This window comes from Girardinichthys multiradiatus, chromosome 17 (genome assembly GCF_021462225.1).
Source record: "Girardinichthys multiradiatus isolate DD_20200921_A chromosome 17, DD_fGirMul_XY1, whole genome shotgun sequence".
Taxonomy (NCBI): domain Eukaryota; kingdom Metazoa; phylum Chordata; class Actinopteri; order Cyprinodontiformes; family Goodeidae; genus Girardinichthys; species Girardinichthys multiradiatus.
In genome coordinates this window covers 5,190,925-5,203,384 of record NC_061809.1, presented here as the reverse complement: position 1 = coordinate 5,203,384, position 12,460 = coordinate 5,190,925, and positions in this window count along the sequence as shown.

The window sequence follows — 12,460 nt, the reverse complement described above, 5'->3', positions numbered from 1 at the left end:
CTGCGTGAGCATTGTGCATTGAGCATTGTGGAAGCACAGCTCCCACACCGCTGTCTGATGCATTAACCTCCAAGCTGAATTGTTTAGAGGGGTCAGGATGGACGAGGATGGGCGCTTTAGCGATCCTTCTCTTGAGGTCATTAAAGGCAGCATCTGCTTCGGGTGTCCACTGAAAGTGGATATTGGTTGATGTTAGGGTAGTCAGAGTGGCAGCTACTTAGCTGAAGTTTCTTATAAATTGTCTGTAAAAGTTGGCAAATCCCAGAAAACATGGAAGTTGTTTACGTGAGTCCAGTACTGGCCAGTCCAGTATTGCTTTGATCTTCTCCGGGTCCGAGCGAACCTGTCCACCCTCTAGGATGTAGCACAAGAAAGTTACAGAGGATTGGTGAAACTCACGTTTCTCTGTTTTAACATAAAGTCTGTTTTCCATCAATCTTTGGAGGACTAACCTGACATGATCTTGGTGTTCTGCAAGGGGCTTAGAATAAATCAGAATATCATCCAGGTAGACAAAGACAAAAATATTTAGGAAGTCCCACAGGACATCATTCACAAGGGCCTGGATAATTGCTGGGGCGTTGCAGAGACCAAAAGGCATCACTAGATATTCGAAATGACCAAGAGGTGTTTTGAACACTGTCTTCCATTTATCTCCTTGACGAATACATACGAGATGGTAGGCATTTCGGAAGTCAACTTTAGAGAAGATGGTGGAGCCCTGTACAGGTTCAAACGCTGAAGTCAACAACGGAAGAGGATACTTGTTTTTTACTGTGATCTGGTTCAAACCTCTACAAACAGTGCAGGGGCGGAGCATGCCATCCTTCTTCCCTACAAAGAAAAATCCAGCGCCTAAGGGAGCTGATGACGGGCGGATTATTCCAGCGGCGAGCGACTTCTGAGATGTACTTCTTTAGGGACTGACATTCTGGACGGGAGATGTTATACAGATAATTTGATGGAAGAGGGGCTCCAGGTAACAGCTCAATGACACAGTCATACAGACGGTGAGGTGGCAGAGGGTAACTTACTGAAAACTTGTTTTAAGTCATGGTAATTCTCAGAGACTTGAGATAAATCACAAGGTTTGTCTTCTTCAGTGCCCTCTAAAGGTAGGTGTAGAGAAACTGGAGACTGGAGACAAGATGATAGACATTTAGTTGACCAAGACTCAACTTTACACTCAGCCCAGTTCAGATGGGGGTTGTGGTGCTGCAGCCAAGGGAAACCTAACACCAGTGAACTTTGTGAGATGGGAAAAACATAAAAAGAGATGCTTTCACAGTGGTTGCCAGAGAATACTAATTTCAGAGGTTTGGTTCTATAAGTGATTCTCTGAATGGTTTTTCCATCAAGGGCTAGTACTTGGAGAGGTCTAGCGAGGGGCTCGGTTTCAATTTTGGCTTGTTCCACTTAGTGTTGATCGATCAGATAGCTAAAGAAAATAGATCATTAAGGTTACTAGGTTCATCGATTAAAGCGAGCTTGTCTTTTAATGACTCGTCTAAGGCCTGAAAAAATGCAGCCTTTAGAGCACTAGTGTTCCAGTTAGATGCTGCTGCTAAAGTTAAAAAATCTATTGCAAAGTCAGCCACTGGCCTATTTTTCTGCTTTATGACCCAAAGATGACAAGCCACACTAGTCTGGTCTGTATCCTGAACAAAAATCTGGGTAAATTCCTGCACACACTCATCATAAGTGCAGCAAAAATGGTTATAATCTGAAAACCTAGCCTCTGCCCAACGGAGTGCTCTTCCAGTAAGTAACCCTAAGATAAATGAAATATTTGCATCATCATGAGGGTAAGACTGCAGGGAGTGATTAAACACTAAAGAGCATTGTAAAAGAAAACCTTTTCAATACTAACCTCACCGGAGAATTTCTCCGGATTAGGGGAAATTACGTCACGAGAATGTGGAAGCTGTTGAGACCAGACTGACTGTGGAGACTGGGTTTGCGGTAACGCCCTCTGGAGCCTGGAAGGTGCGGGTGTTCACAACATGCTGGAAAAGAGAGGCCAATTGTTCCAACTGCCGGTTTGTATGTCTCTGTTGTTCGACGACGGTCTGGAGGGTCGTTCCTGGGGACTGGATTTGGTGAGAGTGATCTGCGAGGGTTCTCCTGAGCGCCTCTGCTGGGTCTGATTGACCTGAATGTTCTGTCATCGTTTTATTAACAGCTTTGACCCGCATGCAGAGGAACACTCAGGAGACGGAGGTAGGTTTAACAAGTTTATTTAGAAGATGGTAAATGGGTCTGGAACAGGAACCGGAGTCGTCACTCTGCACAGAAATGGAGGTAGGGTGAATGGATGACAACTGTAACTGGTAAGGTCTGAGGAAGAGTGTGAGTTTGATGCGTACGGAAGGTGGAGAGGAGTCCAGCTTGAGGAGGGAATTATTTAGAGCCTGGAGAGGAAGGTAGGAGCTGCTTCTTTAGTCCAGGGTGAACCTCTAGGTGAGCAGCTTGAATAACTGAGTTGAACCTGAAGTAATTCAATACTTCAATCCATTAGATACCTCACCATGAGTGAGCCTTTAAGTGCTGGTGCCAGATGTTTGTTGGAGGGTGGGCAGGATTCGCAAGAGGCTGGTGGGGGTTGAGAACCTGGGGCAGTCAGCTGGTTCTTGATCCGGAAGGTCATTCAGGTTTCTTTGGGCTTGGTTTGGTACGTTCACAGGAACTGGAGCGGGGACTTGGAATTAACCTGGGGAAGGAGCACAATGAGAAGTCAGATGCTCCACTTTCAGGAGATAGGAGAAAGTCAGTAGCTTGGCCGGTAAGGAGTTACCACATTGGCAAAACACTCAGGCACTGAAGTGCTGACTGCCAAGCCTCTTTAAGCAGCTCCTGATGAGTGGTTAACAGGTTGCACCTGTTGCTCTCTGGCATCGGCAGCTCTGGCGGCATCTAGAGGCTAAACAGAGTAAGCAGCACGCAAAAAACACAAAGCAAAACTCCAGGCTCTGACACTCCCTTTTACTCAACCAGCACAGATCCAACGCCATTCATAAATCACACCAAGTATTCACATACTTCATACGTCTTTTAACAAACTCACATTCACATCTGTAATTCTTGTCCCCTGGGAGTTAAGACCTAATTTATAGTTTTGTAAATGTCCCAGTTAGTCAGTTATCTTATAATTGTGTGTTTACAAATTAGTTTACCTGCATACTTGACTTTAATCCTCATAACTAAACCCAATTAACACTTCTGCAGAACACCAAACCTCAGAGATGTCAAGGAACAAATACACTGCAGTTATATTAAATTCCGGTTTCAAATCTCCAAGGGATCATCCTCGAATGCCCTTTAAAATACTGGTAATATTTTATATTACCAGTCAAGTGAATTAGCCAATATTACAGATGCCCTTGTCTGAGATTGCCTTATGATGGAAAGAAAAACCTACATGCGCAAATTCATATTTCTCAGCACTTAAAAATCTCTGCTGGCTCACTCCTGGTGGCTGCTTGCTGGGGCCTGGACCCCTGGGATCTGTTGGGCCTCTGCTGGGGAGTGATATGTCCTAGGGTCTCAGGTCTCTGGGTCCATGTGTGGATCTGCTCTGGCGTAGCCGGCTGCCGATGGGGCCTGTGGGCTTGTTGCTGCAGCTCCCTGGGGTTTCTGCACTGTGGCTGCTGGGTGGTCCCCCTGGGACTCTCCCTGGCTTTTCTCTGGGGGGGTTGCGGTTGTCCCGGTGGTGGTTCTCCTGGGGTTCCTGTGCTCTGGGGGGCCTTTGGATGTCTGTGGCTCGGATCTCCTCTGTATCTGTCCCAGGTCCAGGGGGGCAAGCCTGTGGCTCCTCACACTCACTATTGCATATTTTTTTAAAGAGAAACCTTGTATACACAAGCGCGCTCACACTCAGACCCTCAAGTGTTTAGATTCAGGTGATAACAGATACACAAATTTTCTTGATTGAGCTGCGTTTACCACTAAATACATCTTGCATTCATAAGTACCGTGCAGTTTTTGGTAAAAAAGCTGGAAATATTAATGTTTCTGCTGGTGTAGAAGCAAGCAGGGTGTTATCTTGTAATCTCTTCATCCTTGTTTCTTTCTTCTATTCTTTTCTCCTTCTCTCCCCTTTTCCTTTTTGCCCCACCTCTCTCTCTTTCGTGCTTCTTATTTTTTTTCCTTTTCATTTCTGTCTCTCTATCTGTAACAACTGAAATAATCCCAAAGCAGTTTTTAATAAAGTTTCTTTTATAAATATCAAGCAGAGCTTTAAAGCCTTAGCTGTAATGCTTCACTTGTGAAAGTAAATCTTTTGGGCTTTTTCTTGACAACAATTCTGTGTGCTACTCTGCCGGACAGGACATGGTTAAATAAAATTATATTAATAATCTCTGCCCCACAGGCACATAAAAGAGGCAAACCTCTTTTAGTCTCTCAATGGCTGCTTAATATCAAGGTCTGTTATAACTGTGTTATGAACTACCTGACTTTGGCGCTGATTTCTCACTTCACACGATAAGGTCCGTATTTAAGCACATTTAAGAAGAAAACCTAACTTGTTATGTATCTTTTTGCTGTTTGGACATTAGCCCTGAAGTACAGAATGCTTATTCAAAAAATGCCAAGTGGCCAATTTTAGCTCTTTTTCTTGTCTTTTTTGGCAGCCTTTCCTATATGCAGAAAATTCCGGAGACTGGAAGGTGAAAAAAAGAGAAAGAAAGGCCGAGACCTCTATTTCCTTCCCTCCAGATCGAGGACCAAGGCAGTTGTATTCTTTCAAACTTTAACAAAAGAGAATTGAGCCGGAATCCAGCTGCCCCAAGCTCAGTTTTTTGGAGGGGGCCGCTAAACCTCTCCTTTTAGTTTGAATCCCATAGGGTACACCAATTTGTGGAATAGAGTGGCAATACAACTAGTTACACAATTAGACACAAAACTCAGAATTCTTTCTCCTCACAGTCTTTATGGGGGACAGTTTGTTCATTCAGTGCACAAAAAAAGTCTTCATCAAAATTCCTAAAAAGTACCTGGCTTCAGCTCTTACAGGGCGTTTTTATTGAGATTCATAACATTGGCGTGTATGTGAAAACCCTTGACCAATCCAATGTAACAATGTGATTTACACACATCTTCTGACACTCATAACAAAGCCTTGATTCTCTGTTATGCGATATCGGGAGAATGTGCATGGACACGTGGAACTTTGCAGCAAACAACCAATCATCTGCCTTTGAGTATTCCTGGATGTTTTTGTCAGTTCCCAATTTCAGGCTTTTCAAAGCTCTAACATCTCGTGGGGTGGGGAAGTTACCCTTAATACAGCCCACAAATCATTCCTGTAGAGACTAAAAGGGTCGAAGTCTGAGACAGTAAAATGAATTCCAGCTTCTGTCAGATACACAATGCCTTGTTTATGCCCTTCCGAGAGCAATAGCAAGCCCACCAAGTCTCCTACACAAAACACCTCTCCTGCTGGGACTCTCACCTCAGTTTAAGGATTTGACTTGCGCTCTTCCCGCTGTTGTTGTGAAATTGCACACTTCCATAGTGACAATAACTTTTTTCTTTATGTTTTCCATGTCCCTTTTCACAGCTGCCAAGGTGTGTTGTTTCACCTTTTCCCATCCAGCTTTGGCTTTCTTGTAGGCTCCCTGACTGACTGAGGCTATCCCTTGAATGTCTTGAGGGTCCAACAAGGGGTCATATGGATTTTTACCCAAGAGCCCTTGATATTTCCATTTCCACTTCAAGAATGTTTTATCTAATTGTTTGGAATTTCTGTTGACTTTAGCCTTTAATTTCTCCATGCCTTTATGTCTCCACTGTTGGAAGGTAGAATTGATTCTATGATGAAATGACTTTTAATGACACACCTATTATTATACCTTTATTATGGCCAAATGAACCAACCCAATACTGGCTATAGACTGTTATATATGATTTGAAGAAGTTGAGATTATTTCTGTTATTCTTTTATCTTTCATTTGCACATATGCCAGTTAATTTAATTGTTATTCATAAATGTTATTATAGTTATTTATTATATTGTATTTATTGTCAGTCAGTCAGCCATTTTCTACTGCTTATTCCATAGTGGGTCACGGGGGAGCTGGTGCCTATCTCCAGCAGTCTATGGGCGAGAGGCGGGATACACCCTGGACAGATTGTATTTATTGCATTATTTTATTTTATATATTCATATATAATTACTGTTTATATTTAGGTAATATGATTACTACTTTAGGTATAATGATTATTTATTTATTTTAAGGTATTAATATTACTTTATTATTTAGTTCCTCAAGATTTATGTTTTCTTTATATAGATACTGATGCATATACATTCCATTTTTAATCAAACTTTTTTTCTTTTTTATCCTTCACTAAAAGGAAGCAGAGGGTAATTGTGAAACTGCTGAATACAATATCACAACCCTCCACGAGGCGGGGTTAACTACCCATTTCATTTTATACGATGTAATTGTTATTTTCGTCCACCAGATGGAGGCACAGTACATATAACATTAAACTTTGTCTAATATGCGCCTCCGACAGTCATTCTGTCTGCAAAACAGTTTCACAGACAACATGCAACTCTACGCTGATGCTTCTGCACATGTTTATCACATCATTAATCTCCAATAGACTCTGATTCATAGAGGTTTACTCAGCTGATCAGCGACCTCGTTAACACTGCCAGGTATCCCGTTTCCCGCTGATTCAGACTACTGTTTCCCAGAGATCTTATCTAACCACCCAACCCCAAGACAAACTACCAAAATAAAAGATTCAACAGCAATCAAATAAAACTCTTGTTCAGCAAACGCGAGTTCCTAATTCATAATTTGTTGTAAAATAGTTTTTTAATCTTATTGACTAGAGAGCTTTGGAAAATTCAATAGCAGTTTATTGACTTCTGGACATTTTATTTTGGAGGTCTCAACGGTGCACTCGGATGGCAAAAAGGAGGAAAAAATATCTTCTCATACAATGTCAGACCGATAATCTTACGCCAGGGGTCCCCAAAATAAAAAAGTAACCTTTTTTCATTTATGAGAGTACAGACTACAAAACTATGTTTCTCTGTTGGGAATTTATTGAAGACTCAGGTTTGCTTGAGCGAGGTTTCCTCTCTTGTTCAGCTCACTGTTCACATAAAAGTACATCCAGTAGCCTATACCAGAGGAGAAATAGCAACCAGTCAGTGCATAGCTACATGTTTTATACAATGGATGCGAGAGAAAAAAAATGACGATTGCTAATGAAAATGAGGGGGTGGAATCCGCTGGTGAGACTTTAGACTCCCTATGTGGAGACGAAACCTTATCTCTGCCTTGGGTAAGTCCATCTTATTCTCAATTTTCAGATAGGTTGTTGCCATATGAGGCTCAGAGCCTGCATCAGAGTAAGCACCCATCAATTTGTGTCATGATTCTGTCATGACACAGATTGATAGGTGCAGCTGGCTGCTATTTTTGGCCTCAGAACATGTATTCACAATACTCGCAACCCCCCTGTTGCTTATACGCCTATTTCTGCCCGTCTTTTTTCTTCCACTCAACCTTACATTGATATGATACAGCACTCTGTGAACAGGCCGCTTCTTTAGCAATCAGCTTATGTGGCTTACCTTACTTTTGAAGGGTGTCACTGACTGGTTACTGTAAAGTCAGCACTCTTCCCCAAGATTTGTATAGGCCATAACAAAACGTCTCTGTATTAAAAATCATTTTTTGGTGGTAATCTTTAAGACGCTCAATTTCCAAGAATCTTTTTTGAGGATATTTTGGAGGATAGTGGTGGCTTAGTGGTTAGAGAGCAGAGCATGTGCACCCTGGAGAGGCCACAAGTACCTGAGTTCAAATCCCTCAGCCTGCCACTCTGGGTCCCTGAGCAAGCCACTGAGTGTTCCCCGGGCGCCGCACAATGGTGCCCACTGCTCCTTAAGCAATGGGTTAAATGCAGAAGATAATTTCTCTGTTTTGAGATCAATAAAGTCTAATATTATTATTATTATTTGCATTAGCTGTGATAGACATTAATCAGAATTAGAGGAAATAAACACCGTGTAGTATGAAACTTTCAGAATCAGCTTTATTTGCTAGGTTTGTGCGCACAAACTTTGGTTCCACTTGCTCAACGAGGACATTATTATTTTTTTATTCAGGGAAATGAAATATATTTGTAAATATCTATATATAGAGTTTTTAGAGAGAAGATAGATATGAACGAATTGTGCAAATATGCATAGGCACACTGACTGTTAAGTCTTCAGAGAGATAGCCTGAGGGAAGAAAGTGTTTCTGTGGTGGCTGGTTTTTCCAAATAATGTTCTGTAACGGTTTGTGTCCAGGACGTGTGGGGTCTGCAGAGATGTTTGCTGCCCTATTCCTGACCTTAGACATGTACAAGGAAAAGGAGGAAAAGTCGGTCCTGATGATCCTCTCTGCAGACCTAAATATTTGTTGTAGTTTGGACCTGTTGTGATTTGTGGATGAGTCAAACCACACAGTGATCGACAAAGGCAGGACAGACTGAATAATAGCAGTGTGGAAGATGACCAGCAGGTCTTGTGAAATGTTGTTTTTCTTCACTTGCCGCAGGATGTACAGTCTCTGCTGGGCCTTCATACAAACAGTGTCTATGTGTGAGGATTGACCCAGGTCCCAAGAAAGGGTTGTTTCTAGGAACCGGAAGTGATCCCGAGTAGACAGTGTTGTTGAGGAATGTGAAAGGAGGCAATGTGGGGGGTGTTCTCTGGAAATCCACCATCATCTCCACCAGGCGCGTCGTTAGAACTTGGCTTCCAGGGCTGAACCCCCAAATGTTTTCTGAATAGCCCCGGATCTCTTAAAGGATGAAATTTAGAAGTATTAAAACGATGCAATAAGCCACAAAATGGCATTGGATTTCACATTTTTATCTAAAAACAATATGGTTAGTTTATCTTGTGCTCCATATAATCACTGTCCGCTTCACCTAACCTGACAATGAGTTAAAAGAAAAAAACAAAAAATTGTCATTTGTGCACACAGCCGTCACTGCGACTGCGCAAATACGCGTGCAGGCACTGGCAGACTGGCATTCTGTCCTTCCTGGAGAAGTTCAGGATGGCTGTTCAGTCCAGTGCCGTCGGCCTTCCTCAATCAGACCTGAAAAGTTACACTGATCGCCGCGAACAGGGCTTATTTCAGAGCAACCGCGGTACCAACTGGAGAGTGGGAGTCTGGTGCGTGTTTGCGCATAGGAACAGGTGGAAGCTGAGCAGCATAACTCGGGCTTAAGTTAGTGATAAAACCTGAATGCTGACTCAGAATGGCCTGATCGTAAGTTAGAGCTAGTCATTTTTTCACCCAGCAAGACATGATGCAGAGGTTTACTCTAATGAGCATCATAAGGGTCATGATGAGGAACAGAGTAGAGCAGGGTTGAGCAATTCATTTCTTCAGGGGGCCGCATGAAAAATCTGAAATGTGTTGGAGGGCCGAAGCAGCAATGACTCAAATTTAATATTGACTCATTATACGTTTTCTCATTATATCTCTTTTTATAATGAAATATTTAAATCGGATTATTTTGGTAATAAATAAGAATATTTAAATATTTGTAAACGTGAACAAATTGTGGTTTAGGTTGAAGTGAGAGTTAATACTAGTTCTATCAAATGAATAGTTTAAAACAAACAGTCATCACATTTGAATTTTATTTTTCACTTGTTAATCTCTTCACAACTGAAATGGTGTGTATTATGTAGAACAACTGATCAACTGTATACATGAGCAATAAATGGTTTTCAGTACTGGAAAGTAGAGGCTGACATTTTTTCGGGAGTCCCACGGGTCACGGGATTCCCACGGGAATCCCGCGGGACGGGAGACAGCATCAGTAAAGATCACGTGATTGGGACGGTACAGGATGAAAAATGAACGGGAGCAGACGGGAGCGGGAGCTAACCAATAGGAGGGAAGATAAACTAGGATCAATTGTCTTTGGAAATGTAAAACTGAGACTTTGTTATAAACTTTAAGAAAAAAAACTTGGATCAACGCCGCCATTGTGTAGTTTTTTTCCAAGAAGCCTATACTATAATGTGAGTCAAACAAACTACACGACCCACAAACCAACAGTGCTTCTGCTCGATGTTTTCCACTTACGTTCAATATGTAGGGAGCAAACGCAGGTGGAGAACTGGACGTGGTAAAATTGGATTTGTAACGTAAAGTCAGAAATAAGGACTTATCTATTAAACTCATAGAGCTGACAGGAAAGTCGCAAATATTACTGAACTTCAGGAGAGTTGAATGCAGCGCTGTTAACACGCAATCTGCTGCTTGTAAAACGTGTTTAGTGATAATCAAGTTCACCAGTGATTAAGGGACACTTATAAAACAGATTCTGGATTAAATCAGCCCTGCATCTCTTCATTCATCAAACCAAAAGTACCATCACATGTGTCAAGTCTCATCTGACTAACAAAATTGCTGCATGTGCACCAAAGATTTAAGAGGTAAGGTACGGAAGCCCGTGAGGGGACATGGGGAAATTAATTTATTTTGCGTCCCCACGCAATACTTTTGCGTTCAGCTTTTTGTAGCAACAGCACAGATGACAAACTGCTCATAAAACAAACACTGATATGTGATTGATATGGTTTATTGGTCATATGCAGGTTAACACGCAGTAAACAATGCGATTAAATGCTTAGGATAAGAACAACCGTTCAAATCACGATAAAAACAAAACACTAATGGCGTACAAAAAAAAGTACACATCATGCAGCAGTAATAAGCAAACAAAGTGTCACAGATGTGGTTTCGTGCAGCATTATTGTTCAGTAGTTTGTTTGACAGCTTGTGGATAAAAACTGTCTTTTAGTCTGATTTGAAGATAATTTTATTTAAGGCTGATTTTAAAATAAAACTCAATAAATCTCAAAACGGGTGTAGTGTTTGTTTCATTTTTGCAGTTATCTGGTTTGGAAACTATCCCACAAAGTATTGCGAAATAACGCAAAGACTATTGCGTGGGGACACAAAAAAGAAAAAAATCCCCCCTCGTCCCCTCGCGGGCTCCGTATAGAAAGGCTTCATCAAGGGAAGATATTAAATAAATATGTTGTGAAATAGGAAAAAATTGAATGTACCATTAAATGTACAATTTATTTAATACATCATTAAATATTAAGTGTACCACTAATTATGTCATGTCGTCTTTAAAATTATACTTAATTATTCAGTGGCACATTTAATTGCATAATAGTCCATTTCATGATATAATGGTACATTTATTGGTTCTAATGATTTATTAAATAAATAAATGGTACCTTTAATTTAATGGCACATTTAATGTTACGTTTCTTTCATGTTACATTTACTTCACTTATGGGACATTCACAACATTTATTTATTTAATGATGATTTTATTGTATTAATTTTGTCCAGTTTGACCCTCCATTCTTGATGCCTGTATAGGAGGTCATGTCAGAATTTGAATCAGGTGTTCTGGAGCAGACACACATCTAAAACCTGCAGGGAAGGGGTCCCTGAGGACCAGGGCTGTGAACCATTGAGGTACAGTTTCTAAATTATGAAGGTAATGCCTTTTTGGCCTTCTGTTCAACAAGTACAGTTCTCTTACTAGGTGCATTTTTCTTTCGTTTCAGCAACTTGAAACATAAAAGTAATGTCATTGTTCAAAGGAAACAATCACTTAATAAATAAGTAAAATACAACTAGGTACATTTTGTCTTTTCAACTAAGATAGACATGGTCTGTTTCCTTGTTTGATATTTTATTATTTCTTCATTATTATTCTTTTTACTTTAACTGGCCTTTACTACAACTAAAAACAGGGACCTAACTGGTCCTTCAAACAAAGAAATTGCCAAAAGACTAAATGAAGAAAACAAAAATGGGAGTGGCACAGGAGTGGGAGTCGTTCTGAATGGGAGCGGGACGGGAGTGGGAGTCAATTTACCAGGAGTGGGACGGGACAGGATTTTTTTCGTTATGCTGGCCTGGGATTGGGATGGGACAAGACATTTTTCTGTGGGAGCGGGATGGGGCAGGAGAGAAAATCCACTCCCGTGTCACCCTCTACTGGAAAGGCCTGAAGGACCTGAAGTGCTGCAACTTGAATAAAAGGACTGAATAACACAAAAGTTCCTCCAATCAGATTAAAATGAATGGAAAAAAGTACCACAAAGTACTTTGAATACGACAAAACCTTAAAAAGGTACACACACAAAGTAATAGCACTTTAGGTTACAGTACAATAACTACAAAATGAAACCGGAATGACTTGAAAACCTGTAAGAACTGAAAAAGAATCAGAGTACTTCTCCCACAAATAAAGTACTCCAAAACTGAAGTACTAAAAAGAATATAAAGCTTCAAGAATTATGTCAATAGTTCAGTTTACTTCTTCGAGAAAAGTCCAGTCTGTCTTGAGCTTCAACAAGTGCATTGAAATCTGTCTGAAAGTCTGATGTTGC